Genomic DNA, 13,622 nt, shown 5'->3' with positions numbered 1-13,622 from the left:
GAAACAGCAAAATGTACATACAACAAACCTTTGAACACATCCTCATGATGACATTCAAAGACAAAAAGACACTACGAACCCTTTTCATACTAAGCATTTGCCGCTCTCTAAACGGCAGCCTTTCCAATTTCGACAACCTTCTAAGTAAACAACCCACGAGGAAAAGATGCTGACTTTCAGCGACTTTAGTGCGCCACACGTGGCGTAGGAATATCGCACTTTCACGAGGGAGTGAGCGTCCACAGTGCGGCACAACAACGCGTCCCTCTCTGAGACGACCGACTAACCCCAGTCGCGTTAGAAACAGTGTCTCCTGAGACACCGGGACGGGTCTAAACTTTTCGATGGCAGCCTCACGAGTCAAGCGGAAGAAACTTAGAGACAAGTGGAAGGGATTATGTCATTCAGAGATTGATTACTGGTGCCCATCCATAAACCTAGGAAGGGCCAATAATTCAGACTGCAACGCCTTTCGAAAGGGCAAGTACTCGACGGTTATCGACGAAGACCTGGAAGAGCGAGCGCGGTAAATAGTGCAGAGTACTGGCGTAGCCAGCTGAGGGCGGTTCGAAACCCTCCGCCCGAGATCTTCTGACAAAGTCCCCTCATCACGTTCTCCACTTTCTCACGGAACAGAAAGTTTCAGAAGTGGGTTCCAGAAGAGCGACACAGATGAAAGAAACCGCCACGCAGCTTAAATGTGAAATCAAGGCAAGAGCTATGAACAATCCTAAGAGGGGTGGGGGTGCCATGTTGCTATCCGCTATCCCATTCACAGAACATTTCGGCGTCACTAATGGCGCGCCTCTACCTAGGCTCTACTCATGGCGCGCCTTTAACAATAGCTGCTGAGGGGGGACCAGCGCTCAAGTTTCCGCACACATACAAAGATAGGACCAGCACGTGCATGAAACTTGGGAGTATCGTTGCTCCCCACGAAGCCTTCCTTCCGTCGGAGAGCTTCTCATTTCTTGTACTTGACCGAATCGTAGACCACGCTGCCTCAAAAAAGAAAAGCATTCCGAAAATATTTCAATTAGCTTGTCTAGCAACCGGATAATTCGCATCCCTTTGTTCTCTACATTTGTTACGATAACAAATATATGGACAGTCCAGGGACATTTCTGCCGTCAGCGTAGGCGTCACCGTGGGTTTTTGTATAAAGTACAAGGTGCCAAATGGTCGCCGTGAGCTGTTTGTGTGAGGGAAATCGTGCGAGGGTGAGTCTGCGATCACGGCTGAATCTCACGCACGCAAGTGAGGGAAGCGGGAAGGAAGGATCCGGAGGATGGATGGGGAAGGGGGCGCGTTTGACATTCAGAGCGGCCACGCGTGCCCACCCGCGCCACTGTATATTGAAAGCCATTTGCGACGGGGACAGAGTCTGGCCGCGCGCTGTGTTTATGCGGCTTTGTTTGCCTTGATGCGAGGCGCAGCGCAAAGGTCCAATCGCTTGCTGCTGCTGCAGGGCGTCTTCGCTCCAGCATTTTGACTGCGAAATTCCGCGGTCATCTAGCGAGGTGTTCTCATATTTCCTTGTGCGCGCGTGACACCATCCTTGTTGAGTTAGTGTGCTTATGTTTCGGAGTTTATGCACTCTGAAACAAAGAGTTCCGGGAACTCTCTTTGAGGGAGTATCTGGTTGTCCTACATTTAACTCCCTTTTCCAACGTAGGTCGACCTCCTTTGAGAAGGAGCAGTATAATACCCCCTCCCCCCCGAAAGAATTTTATTACTCCACCGCAAGGGAGTGCTAGTACTCTTCCGGGGTGTATTAATTCTCTCTCCCGAAAAGGGCAATAGTACTGCCCCAAAGTGTTTGTACTCTCCCAGACCAAGTTCTTGTAGACCGCCAAACAGAGTACCTCTAGTCCTCCAAACCAAATGTTTCAACTAGACCAAACAGAGTGCTTGTAATCCTTTTAACAAAGTGATAGCGTTGTTTTGTAAACAATGCATAATTTGCCCTGCTGCCTATTTACCCTCCTGAAATCTATATACGTCTCAAAGGTCACATTTAGCGAGAAGAATGGTAGGGCAGATACTCTATGGCCACTATTCTGGTGAAATAAAATGTGTGCGGACGCGCTTTGCATGATGTCCTAAACAAGTGCTCAGAAGCGTTGCATTAGGGCGTGATTTCGAACAGTCAGTCATATATGAGCAGCGTTTTAAGCGTCTCATTTATTCAAAGGCCACTGAGGTTTTGTTTCCAACTGACAGAAAGAAAAACGCTTCGCTATACATTGGTTGAGATTTCGCAAGGTAGCGCAGGTCAGTAGCAGTTTTTTTTGTTTTCACTTAAATAGGCCACGACGACGACGACATGCAAAACTCATTGGCGATTAGAAAATAAAGCTTCGCTTGATAGCGTTTTGACATGATGCACACGGCAGCCAATCAAATCGCGTTATTATGAAGAATATTTCTTTTTTCGTGTGGTGTTCGTGACTCTCCGCCTTTCCTTGCTCACGCCGAAAGAAATATCTTAACAAAAGTATACCGATGGCTTGAAAAAAAAAGGTAAAACATTATCTCTAATGTGACGGGTTGTTTTGAAATTGTAAATAAAAGACAGAAAAGCTGGCTAGGCGAGTTCTCAGACCCTTCCGACGTACCAGGAGTGTGTTTGCCGGCTGGCTGCCTCATTCGAACATAGTCACACAGACTTCGTTTTCGAAAATAACCGCCAGATTTTACCATCCCAGACGTCCAAGCTCCTAGTTGTACTCTAGCGTGAAAACGATAAAGTGAAATTTGAAAAAAATTGCCGATAACTAATTAAAGAAAGGCGCGTATAAGTTGTTTTTTCAGTGGAGTGAGTTGTACGCAAGCAAGCCTTCATTTCCTGTTCATTGGCCACTACGTTTTGACCTTTTTTGGGTTGTGGCAAATAGTGCTTTGCGTTGAGACCTAATATCTACAGTGCTGTCCTATGCCAGCCTTAATTGCCGCATATAAACCGTTGCTAAGCTCCCCCTACACAGCTCCGCTGCAAAAGACAACGGTTCTAATACCTGTACATGATAGGTTTAGCAGCAGTTACCACCTGAGTAATTTGTTGAACTTACGATGTTAAAAAAAGAAGAGAAGCAGGTATATTATCCGTGCGACTGCATCTAGGTATCTGAATGCAGATAATGAATCCAGAACTGCGTCACTGCACAGACAAAAATAATTCGTGTAACGGCTGTAAGCATTTGATAAGAACAGATGGGATGATGCATGCCGTGCCTCTAAAAAAATAATAAGAAATATTATCACGCAACGCTTTGTCTTTGTTCAGCCACCTTATCTTAGTCGACGGCGAAGACGAAAACACACACGTGAGGTCGGCAACAGGTAATCTCGACATCGCAAGGCTTCCCCCTTTCTCTTCTCGTTCCCCTAGCGACAGCTTTCTCCAACAATGGAAAAAGCCTAAAATATAACGATAATAAAAGTATAGTAATTGCCCGGTCTTAGGGCGAAAATATCACGCGCTTGCGGTATAGTGGTGATGGGGTTGCGCAAGTAAAACTTGTTTCGATGAAGTCCTGCGCAAATATGTAACAGTGCGAGAAATATCTGAGCGCTCATTAGGTCACGCGTGAGCTCTTAGTCTACGGCGTGCCGGTGTCGAAGCAGCGCGTAATGCGACAAATCGAGTCGCCATAAGGTGTGACGTCTCGAAGGATCACATCGGCTACGAAAGACACCGTAATGTTGTGCACCGGATCAGTTTTCACCGCCTGATATTCTTTAATCGAAAGGCAGGTTTTTCGGCTACTGAAATGGCGGTACTTGTCTGAAAAACGAGAGGATCGCGCGACGCACTTGCGTGGATGCGCGCAAAAACAACGTCCACTATAATAAAATAGAGCTTCAGGAGCACAGATAGTGGCAAGCCAACTCTAGACAAAACTCCTCTATATCAGTGGGTGCCGAAAGCAATCTGGCTGGCGCTGTGTTTTTCAAAGCCCACATATGCAAGCAACAGAATTCTTTGTACTCGTCTAAATAGCAGCTTCTGTTTAAAGATACCATCCATGTCAAGGGTCGCTCAGTATGCCCTGACAGAGTTTATTTTCGCCACTTTAACGTGAAAAGCTTTGCACAGGAGATATCCAACTGCATATATATATACGGCGCCGTTCCCCCGCCCAAAGCTCTGGAGAGGATGGTCCTCTACAGCGCTCTTTATTGCCTACATATATATATATATATAATCGGGCCCCTCGGTTAACCGAGGGCCTCGATTCTTATTAGTCACATCATAAGAAGCCAACAAACATTGACACCAAGGACAACATCAGGGAAATTACTTGTGATCAATAAACAAAATAAAGAAACGATAAATTAATGGACATTGAGTGGATGAAAAAAACAGCTTGCCGCAGGTGGGAACCGAACCCACAACCTTCGCATTTCGCGTGCGATGCCCTACCAATTGAGTTACCGCGGCACTGTACCCCCATCCACTTTCTGGGGTATTTATGCGTCCTAGCAGAACCCTGGGACTGTTGTGAGTGTGTTGTTTTTCATGCACTTTAATTTCCATTAATTTATCGTTTCTTTATTTCGCTTATTGAGCACAAGTAATTTCCCTTATGTTGTCCTTGGTGTCAATGTTTGTTGGCTTCTTATGATAGGACTATGTGTGTGTATATATATATATATATATATATATATATATATATATATATATATATATATATATATATACATAACAGGGTTGACTCGACGGCACAATTCCCGTGGATTTTCATGCCACTCAGACATTATTTGGACTAAGGATTATACTCGGAGTAACGCGGTCGTGAAACGGACATCGATGCTCGGTATGAATATTGTCACGCGAATACACCCTGCGATCAATACATGCGGCAACTGAATTATTTTTATAAGGTACCTGCAGAAAAGCTAATGCGTGTATGCTACAGTTGAGTTCGTTGTCTTTTGAAATACTTTCCCTCGCTGGTTATGCACATTTAGGAATGCGTGTAACCGGCTAGTATATTTTGCGCAAAGGTGGCTTCTGGAATGTGCTTGATTACAACGTTTACATGGCAGTAGATGTTGGAACATGTCAGAAAAGTTTTCTCCTTTCAGCTGTTTATTCAAGCGAGCGAAACATGAATTATTCGGTTACGCCAAATCTGATGAATAAGAAGGGGGCGGGGTTATTGATTGAGCACAAGAACCTTCTTGCACGCCAGGAACTGCTGGGGAGGAATTTCGCCTCCATACGTTGCTCCATTTCAAGCGTAACAGCGTCGCTGCACTCCAATTTACTGAAATTCTTCAGTACTGGACGGCAGCATGTCTCGGCAACCTCGTGGCTTCGAGAACGATAAGAAACGCCCGTCGGGTTTAACTGACATGATCATCAACAAATAGTACCACCCACACCGCACGCCACCGAGTTATTCACGATGTTTGTTTATCAAAAGCAGTCGAGAGGCATGTAAGTGACGTCGGATGCTTCTCAAAGCGAAACCCTATCAAACAGAGATCTGTTCTCCTTTTCTCCGGTTCAGAAGGCACTCGCCAGTACGCTCCATCCCCATCGCCACTCAGGCAAAGCCAGTTCACTTTCTCAAGATGTTTCTTTTGCAACCAGCGATGGCACTCACTACGAAGATCGGTGACTACTACTAGTAGTTCGATCTGGAATTTCGATTTGCCATCGTTGAAAATCTCTTCTGGCAGCGTCAGTACTGATCAAGACCTTCGACGTAAAAATTTACCCACCATTAGCGCACCACCACATCCTGATATCACTGTCTTTTGAGATATTCTCTTGTCGCCACTCAACAATATTTCGTATGACGACCTGAACACAGGATTTACACCGCACAATATAATCAGCCCCTGGAAGATTACAAGTGCTACTCACCGAAGACGACATCGAACACCACAAACTATCAAATCAGTTTTCTAGATTATACTCTATTTTAGGAACGGCGCGAGATCTGCCACGGCGAACTTTCTGCGAGAATGATTTCTCCGTGTATTGTCCCATCACTGGCGCATGATCTTAAGTTCCGCATATGTGGACGCGCTGAAATTATTGGCTGAGGCGGCGGACAAAATGCTACACGTTTGCTTTATTGGCACTCCAGGCATTGCACATCCTCCAGCCAAGCACTTCTGCATTAACGGTACACACTATATAAATGCCTTGTGCGAATTTTTAAGCGAAGCTGGTAATCAGACGTGAGTCGCTCAAAACCATTACATGCGATACTTCATCGCTCAGGAGCTTTTGTTTTCTCGGAAATGTTGGGATTGTCAACGACAATGCATTTGTAAGTTGTAAAGTTTCTGTCTCACTTAGACCTTAACTAATTATTGATAAACCCTAGTTTTCACCCGTTTAGAGGCGCTGTATCAAATACTTTGAAGTTTGTCCACCCTCCTAGATGCAGCACGAAGTCGAATGTCATTATTTTGAGAAAATGAGTGCTACTCGATGGCTACTCGAAGTTTGAAGTGTATGTTTTATTTATTTACCTCTAAAATAAATGGTGAATTATCTCCTTGTATCAATTTCGATGCCCTAAAAAGGCACCAAATTGCTGGTAAATTGCGTTAAATTGTGTAGTTGCTGTTCTCCAGTCTCCACAACAAACTATTCGAAGCATGGCGATTACGTTTATACGAAGTAGGCAGCATAATGTGGGTGACCAATGAAATGTGTTTAACTTGCGTAGGTTAATTACACGCTTTGTAAAAAGTGTCTGATTCAAGGGTTTCAGCGTGTCATACTGCCATTGTCCTCAATGCCCCCAAGACTCTCACAAAAACTATGCAGCTACTGTGCTGCTTAAAAATACTGTCGTCGCAAGTGGTGTTAACGTGTTGAGAAGTGTTTTCATCGAGAAAGAACACTCAAAGCAATGTGCGTGAAATGGTACTTTATTGAGAACACGGCAAATAGAAATCAGCATTGCGGTCTCGCGACCCCATAAGAAGCAACATTACATTCGGAAACATAACGGCACAGCACTGCACTCAGCCGCGTTTCGCCGCAATACTGAACTCTGTGACATAGCTCAGCGACGCACTCAGCGACAAGTAATGCTCTCGCATTTAAAATAGCACCAGAACAGCATAAGTACCACCACTGTCTATTTTTTGTTGTTGTTTTGATTAATCTTTCTTGAAGTGTAATTTTGCGCGTCTCTTCTCTTGTTTCGCTACAGCCACGACACGTCACCCTACACTTCCTCATGTATGGTTTTATCATGGGTCCCCAAAGCCAACGTGCCTCGTTGAGGATGTCCGATTGTAAGTACGAACTGTTCGTGGACATTTGCGTTGACATCATTAAGCCTTTGCAGGTTATTCGCGTCACCTCAAGTTTATTTTAGCCCCTAAGTAATGTATGTTTCATTATTTCTGCAATCCCGCCGCCGTGGATGCTTAGTGGCTTTAGCATTGAGCTGGAGAGCAGTAGGTTGTGGGATCAAATCTCTGCGGCGGAGGCCGCAATTCGGTGGCGGCAAAATCAAAAAAGTATGTCTGTACCGTGCCTTGTCCACACGTTAAAAAACCCTAGTTGTTCTAACATAACCCAGAGCCCTCCGCTACACCATGCCTTATCAAAAACATGGTCTTCGCACGTTAAACTCCAGAATTTAATCGAATATTGCTGCATTCCGTTTCTCCTTCATTCCTGCATTATCTTGTTGGATTCTCGAGTAGGCGTTCGCTTACGTATGAACACAGGTATCTATATTGCTTTGCAATGGGCAGGACTTCTTGTTACGTTGATAAGACGTAGTTACACATTTGTTTATAAAACATCATAATTCCCAATTTTTCTTTACTAAACGCAAGGCCCAAAATTTCTTGCTGTATCGCCGCTAATATTTGGTAGCTTCTAAATCTCTTGCATTGTCCGCTAGCAGCACATTGTCGTCCCCATACAAATAGCCCTAGGACCTCCTGTTGCACTGTCTTTGCTACGTGATGCCACGGTGGCAAGGCGGCTCTGCCAAGTGGCGCCGCCACACGGCGACAAAGTCCCCATCTAAGTAAATCCTATCCCATCTCTCAAACTACCTTCTTTGCGCGTTCGGACGTAGCTTACATTAAGCGCATAGCAAAGCGTGTGCATGTTTTGTTGGATGTGGATGACATTTCCGTCTCGTTTCCGAGTTTTCCTGCTCAGCAGCCGTTTTGCTGATCGTGTCTTGGCGAAGCTGTGTTCTATGACGGCCTCCTCTGAACTAAAACGATGGTTTAAATAAATTAAATTATGGGGTTTTACGTGCCAAAACCACTTTCTGATTATGAGGCACGCCGTAGTGGGGGACTCCGGAAATTTCGACAACCTGGGGTTCTTTAACGTGCACCTAAATCTAAGCACACGGGTGTTTTCACATTTCGCCCCCATCGAAATGCGGCCGCCGTGGCCGGGAATCGATCCCGCGACCTAGTGCTCAGCAGCCCAACACCATAGCCACTGAGCAACCACGGCGGGTAACGATGGTTTAGATGACCGCTTTCCACTAAGACATCGGCTTTGCGCTTTACGCGAGTATTGGAACAAGGCCTGCGATAATGATGATTGCTGTGATGACGCTGGTAATAATTCTGATGAAGCATAGAGATGGCTGCAGTTATGATGATCACGATTGGGATGATGATTATACTTAGGATCCTGATATTAATGGTGAAGTTGATGGTTACCATCATCACAAACAGTGGTGTCAACGTTATCATAGGGGGCTGCACGCCTAGAAAATTTCCAAGGCGAATCAACGTATAGTTGATGTTGATAGAACGGTGCTACTAAAGCGCGGTTGTTACAAAAATTATATGGTTCATACACCCCATTCTCACACTCAACTCTGCCAAGAAGGCGTCTGCGTCGACGTCAGCGTAACCGGCACCAATTATATATATATATATATATATATATATATATATATATATATATATATATATATATATATATATATATAGATAAAGTGGGCCATTCTTAGCTTAGTCTTCTCGCATAAGCCTGTGAATTGCAAGCGGCATGCGCTTCATCCGCTGCCAAGACCGTCAATGGTGACGCTGGCTAACACTGACATGGTTATTTCTAGTAGATCAACATAAGTACCTCAAAAAGTTAATGGAAAAACAGCGTCACGGTAGCTGAATTGATAAGAGCATCGCATGCGTAAAGCATAAACGTGGGTTCGTATCCCACCTGCGGGCAGTTATTTTTCACCCACTTTATTTCTATTCATTTGTGGTTTCTTTAATTCAAGTAAGAACTGCAGAACTGCAGATAATGTGTCCTTTGCTGTCATCGGTTTCACTGACTGTTGGCTTCTTATCGACATGAGGAGTGAAAATCGGGTCTCTCAGTTTCCATTCGTCTTCTCTCTCTCTCTCTCTCTCTCTCTCTATATATATATATATATATATATATATATATATATATATATATATATATATATATATATATATATATATATATATATTAATTGAAAGAACTGACGAGTGTAAGCCCGTGTTGCAACTCATATTGAGGGGGTAGTACAATCATTTCCGAAAATAACTGAAGTGCACTACAGGCGGCTTAAGTTTTTCTGTATCATTTACCATTTAGCACTTCTTATGAAACGTCTACTACTAAATGTCTGTTGCTTCGGCTTAAGCAGCATGTGATACAATAATGAAAGAGCTTTGTGGAAGACACGATATTAATGTAATATTTATGTGTGAGGGTTCTTCCTTAAGAACGGGCTGGGGGAAGGGGAGGTTACCCACGTTCAGAGATGTATACAGCTCTGCACAATCTTATTTTAGTACCTTCATGGACAAAGATTAGAGCAGCTGCTATGGAGTTAGCAATAGCCTATTCCTCCGTTCCTCCGTGCTTTTGAATTCCCTAATAATAGTACACTTATATATATATATATATATATATATATATATATATATATATATATATATATATCACAAATCGTGTCGTTTCAAAGCCAGTGCAGTAGCACTTGCCTGTCGTCGCGTGCCCCTAATTATTCTCGTGCAGAACGTTAGACTTTCATTTATCCACTATGTCAAAACAGACGGCCAATTGAAACGTCGCTGCGAAGACGAAATGAGCACCAAAACTGTTCTATACCGGATCATTTAAGCTTTGGCCTAATGCCAAAGACCCAGGTGTGGTGCCCTAGAAGAGGAGCAGTCGACAAACGCATTTTTGTCGCGCGCGCCCTCGTTGTCCACCGGCCGATGTTTGCTCTCTTTCACGTAGCGTCGAGTTGTTAAGCTGAAGCCCTCGCGTATGGAAGTGGGCACTTCACAGAGTCCTCTAGACAGAGCTGCCCTTATTGAGATTTGCCCCTCTTCCTTTGGAGAGGCTTTACAAACGCCTTCGCTCTTGAGAAGTGACAAGATTTCAAGTGAGATCAGAATTGAGGTGAGAAATCTGCGGCTTGGGCATCTCTATCAACTCTTCCTTTACTACCGCAAGAGAAACGTGTGAGATCGAGATTGTTGAACGAAAATTTGCTTATTTGGTTTACGATGAATAGTGCTCCCTCGCAATATATTCTTCAAATATTAATTTCTGGCAAAAGAATATTTATTATGACGTAAGCCATTATGTTTTTCTTTATTCTGGCGCAGTTAGAATGCAACCCAGGACTCTCAGTAATTCAAAGCGGGACCTCGTGCTCATAGCCTCCACAGCATAATTAAGGAGCCTCTACGATGTATCGCTTGGGGCAAAAATAAAGAGATCTGGGCCTAATGGACGTGGTGGAAGCTGGACTTACTGGCCACAAACAATACTGCTGGTGATAACATTGTGCGCGCACCTTTCCTACTGCATGCAAACTGTAAAGCTGCTTAGTCAAAAATCTCATCATACGAACCTGATACTAGCACCATTTGCTGAATGCTTTCAAAAGGCACCAAAACCTGTATTGGAGACGAATTTCACCTGGCAAGTTTTAAATGTGTATATTATCCCGGAAAGAACTAACATCCAATCGCTGTTCTTATATGCACTGCATTTCAGCCGCTGTCTTTTACATTTTTTCTAGAGCGCGCTACTTCATGCCTCACACATAGTACGCTGAACACGTAGGTCATGAAGCACAGGTCCATAAATTTTAGTTTCGCAGCCAGACTTCTACATTTTAAGCATCCTGCTTTCTTCAGAGCACCCACCTTCATAGTTTTAAAAACCATGTTGCAACTATTATCTTACCCTGAACATTTATGCCAATGATAATGGAGCTCCACTCACATATGGATCGCAGATGTAGATTTATGTAGACCGAGCAATTAATAATTTCACAACCAAGTATTTCTTGCTCTCTCACATGAGAGGGCTAGAAATGACCTAGAAAGATAGAATGACCTAGAAAAATAGGAAACAGGCGAATGCATTGGCACTGGCAGTCTTCTTTTTCAGTCAGGTCTGCCAAACCTTGTTTTTATGCGGACGTGTCTTTCGTATTAAAACAGAAGGAATAGTTCATACGAAGGTCTACACAGTGAAAGTATGCTGCCTAGTCAGGGAGATCACACGCCTACACGAGCACGAACGGAAAAGCAGTTCAGGCCAGAGCCATAAAAATTTGATTAGCAGCTCATCATGCGAGAATGCCCCGCCAAATTTTTTCAGCACAGATACGTTATAAAATATTCCAATTGAGAACGTGGACTTGGTAGCGCTATTTTCTTCTATTTAACCTCTCTAGGTGCGTGTGCTTTAGGATTTAATTTTACGTGTTCTTTCTATTCAACGCGTTAAACAAGCGAACTTAGTTAACTAGAAAACAAATGACAACGATATCTAGAATATAAGGAAACTCACCCAAAGCGTGATGGTTCGCTCTTATGGCAGAGCCTAAATACTGCAACAATTCGAATCGTGATGTCATTTTATTTAATTGATTATATTATCAAATCATATTGTTACGGTTAATGTTAAACCGACTTTATTTAAGGGACGAGATTGATGGGGAAGTCAAGATGGCGTCCTGAGGCTGCACACGCTAACGTCTTCTTCCTCTTCTGCTCGCCCGGCTCATGCCGTAGCAATCCCCGGTTGCCAGACGAAGCCCGCTGGGCAAGTCCAAATCACTCGGAAAGCGCAGGGTGAAACCGCTTAAGACGGGCAACATGTACTAACTGGGTACGGCTAGACCGACGACCAGCCGACGTCAAGCGTGCCACCACGTACGTCAAGTCACTCAAGCGATCTACAATGACGAATGGGCCCGTGTACTGGGGTAAAAACTTTTCGCATAAGCCACGTTTACGTTCCGGAGTCCACAACCACACAAAGTCTCCTTTAGCGTACGAGACAGACTGGTGTCGGCTGTCATAGCGCTCTTTCGATCGGTGTTGCGATGCCACAGTATGAAGGCGAGCGATACGCCGGGCTTCTTCGGCAAGACAAAGCGTCTTGGCAACAGAGTACTCGCTGTGAAAGTCAAACGGTAGTATAGTGTCAATGCTGCTTAGCGGTGAACGTGCATAAAGGAGATAAAAAGGACTGTAATCGGCCGTCTCATGCTTTGCAGTAATATAAGCATAGGTGATGAAGGGGAGTACGTCATCCCAGTCCTTGTGATCGGAAGATACGTACATGGCCAGCATGTTAGTTAAAGTTCTGTTCGTACGTTCTACAAGCCCATTTGTCTGAGGGGGATAATGCGTTGAATGACGGAACTGTGAACTGCAGAGACGAAGCAGTTCTTCTGCGGCGTCCGCAACAAACTGACGACCGCGATCGCTAATGATGACACGGGGGGGACCATGTCGAAAAATAATGAATCGAAGGAAAAACGTTGCAACGGACACAGCTCTTGAAGATGGTACGGCCGCCGTTCCCGCGTAACGGGTCAGATGGTCGACACATACGATCACCCATCGGTTGTCGTTAGATGATCGGGGAAATGGGCCCAGAAGATCGATACCCACTTGTTCAAATGGCAGGCGAGGCGGCGGCAGAGGTTGGAGAAGGCCTGGCGGAGCGGTCGTAGGGCGTTTGTAGCGTTGACATTGTTCGCAACTGGCGACGTAGTGCTTGACTGTATCCCGCATTTTGGGCCAGTAAAAACGCTCATGTGTCCGGTTCAAAGTTCTGATGAATCCTAGATGGCCAGAGGTCACATCGTCGTGCATGGCTCTCAGTATGTCCGTTCGCAGACTCTGCGGCACCACCAGAAGGAAGCGTGCACCTTCAGCTGAATAATTGGTCTTGTAAAGCAGGCCGTCGCGGACACAAAATCGGCCAGTGGCTCCAGGACGCGATGCGGCTACAAATAGAGGTTCCAAACTAATATAATTTTCCTGCTCTGCTTTGAAAGTCGTCGAGTCTGGGAATGTAGAAGAAATGGGAGCAAAACAGTTATCAAAATTATCTGCGTCACATTCCGTCGTCGTCAGAGGAAGGCGGGAGAGACAGTCCGCATCTGCGTGGCGACGCCCGGACTTGTAGAAAATAACGAAGTCGTACTCCTGCAGTCGAAGAGCCCAACGTGCCAGTCGTCCACTCGGGTCACGGAGATTCACCAACCAGCATAACGCGTGGTGGTCAGTAACGATAGTGAACGGGCGTCCGTAGATATAGGGCCGAAATTTGTGGACAGCGAAAACAGCTGCCAAGCATTCTT

At 44.8% G+C, this 13,622-nt stretch overlaps 1 long non-coding RNA gene across 1 annotated transcript in view; it reads left to right on the top strand.

Moving 5' to 3' along the window:
- Positions 1 to 13,622, top strand: part of LOC142584792 (uncharacterized) — a 113,072-nt gene that overhangs the window by 46,917 nt on the left and 52,533 nt on the right. Inside the window, exon 2 of the long non-coding RNA XR_012828936.1 lies at positions 7,188 to 7,272. This is a non-coding gene — a long non-coding RNA (uncharacterized LOC142584792). The remainder of the gene's footprint in view (positions 1 to 7,187; positions 7,273 to 13,622) is intronic.

The sequence above is a fragment of the Dermacentor variabilis genome, chromosome 6 (assembly GCF_050947875.1).
Source record: "Dermacentor variabilis isolate Ectoservices chromosome 6, ASM5094787v1, whole genome shotgun sequence".
NCBI lineage: Eukaryota > Metazoa > Arthropoda > Arachnida > Ixodida > Ixodidae > Dermacentor > Dermacentor variabilis.
This window is presented reverse-complemented; position numbering and strand designations above follow the sequence as displayed.